Genomic DNA, 2,062 nt, shown 5'->3' on the forward strand with positions numbered 1-2,062 from the left:
CTGTAGCTTCATAAATTCTATAATAAAGTGTCATCTTGGCAGTCTGCCAAAGGTGGAAACGTTTGCTTTCTCTAACAGAGAAGTTCTTACTGACTCCAGTCATGGAGAACTCTGTGACGGGAGCCAAGGTGGAAGCATTGCCAGGCTGCCGTGACCGTTGGACAAACCGTTTCCGGTGAAGTCATACTGTGGGATCTGCGGCGAGTGTGGGGGTAGGTGGGCGCAGAAACCGTGGATCCAGCAGTGGTCTTCAGAGACTCTTGTCTAGTCTCCGTGCAGGTCAGACTCGACATGTTGATTCCAGAATTCACAGGTGCACTGTAAATGTGTGTCCAGTTATATTTTGGAAACGGTGGCTCCTTAGGGGCCACGTTTCTACTGGCAAAATTCGCAATAGTATTAGTTCTCACGTAATTTTTATATTTATAAAATGCAGCCTCATAGGCCACTTAAACTGTACTGCCAATGGATGGAGTTCTAGAATTGTGAAAAGTTGTGCCATCGGAGTGTGGTGGTATTAAGTGGGTTAAAGATGTAGCGGGACCACAAAAAAGAAAGCAGCTAATGATACTTGGCACTGAGGTTCATTGCCAGAGCAGGAAGTGTTTCCAGAATATACTGTGCCTGTGTTCTGTTCCTTGCTTGCCCAAATACTGCATGTGACCTTTCTGCAGCGGCAGTTGGCGGGGGCGTGTACCTGTGCTGTCTCCAGGTGATTACCACGTGGAAGTGTGTTGTGACCCTTCTTGGGGGAAGAAAGCACTCAACAGTTCCTTGCATCCATGGTTTGGAGACATAAGGAATATTCTAACCCTTTTTAAAAAAGGATTTTCTCATGTTTTTATTTAACATAAATAAAAAAATAACATCTTCTCTTTTGTGGTATCATTTTACTGAGTAAAACTGAATTGAGACTTGGTTTCTGTGATAAAAGCATACGTATTCTATAAAGTTGGGTCAAAGAATATAAAGGAATTATATAATTGAATATTTTGTAGAAATAAAAATCAACAGCAGCCCTGAGACTTGAACCTGTGGACCTGAACACCTGGACCGGATACTAACTATGGGCCTATAGGTACCTAAATGTGCTTGTAATGGGTTATATGCCAATAAACCCGCCATAAGTTGAAGATCCGTTTAATACACCGAATTTACATAGCCTAGCCAGGCCTACTAAACGTGCCCACGACACTCCCGTCAGCCTCCAGGCGGGCAAAATGATCTCGCACAAAGCCTATCTGATAACAAGGTGTTGACTGTCTCCTGCCATGCACTGAGGACTGACCTGAAATTGATGGGCACAATGGTTGTCGGTGGATCTGTCTGCCCTCGTGAACACTGGCTGCCTGGGGGCGGTGGCTCACTGCCCAGCATCCCAGAGGGCGTCTGACCGCACGTCACTAACCTGGGACAAGACCCACGTTCACATTCAAAATTCCAAGTACAATTTCAGCTGAATGTGTATCACTTTTGCACTATTATAAAGTCAAAAAAATTTTAAGTTGAGACTGTCGGTATTTATTATGACAGCTAAATTTGTATAATCTCTGATGTTCTTAAAGTAGAAGTTCCAGAATGCCTCTAATACCTGCACTATTGTTCTGCTTTATAACAGAATGGTTTGTTTGCATCGAGGTGGCTTTTTCCAATGTTCTCATGATCAACGATGCGAGAAATGCAGGTGCCTTACACTACTTTGATTTTTTTTTAATTTTTTTTTTTTTCAATGTTTATTTATTTTTGGGACAGAGAGAGACAGAGCATGAACGGGGGAGGGGCAGAGAGAGAGGGAGACACAGAATCGGAAACAGGCTCCAGGCTCAGAGCCTGACGCGGGGCTCGAACTCCCGGACCGTGAGATCGTGACCTGGCTGAAGTTGGACGCTTAACCGACTGCGCCACCCAGGCGCCCCACACTACTTTGATTTTTATTAGCACGGGCACATCTTAGTAAGTACTTCTCTCCGATTATTACTTGTTAAATTATCCATGACTGCATTAATCGTTTAGTACGTTATTGGAAATGAATTTCTGATCTAATTCTGCAAGATAGGGCTTG

This window comes from Lynx canadensis, chromosome B4 (genome assembly GCF_007474595.2).
Source record: "Lynx canadensis isolate LIC74 chromosome B4, mLynCan4.pri.v2, whole genome shotgun sequence".
In the NCBI taxonomy this organism is placed as follows: Eukaryota; Metazoa; Chordata; class Mammalia; order Carnivora; family Felidae; genus Lynx; species Lynx canadensis.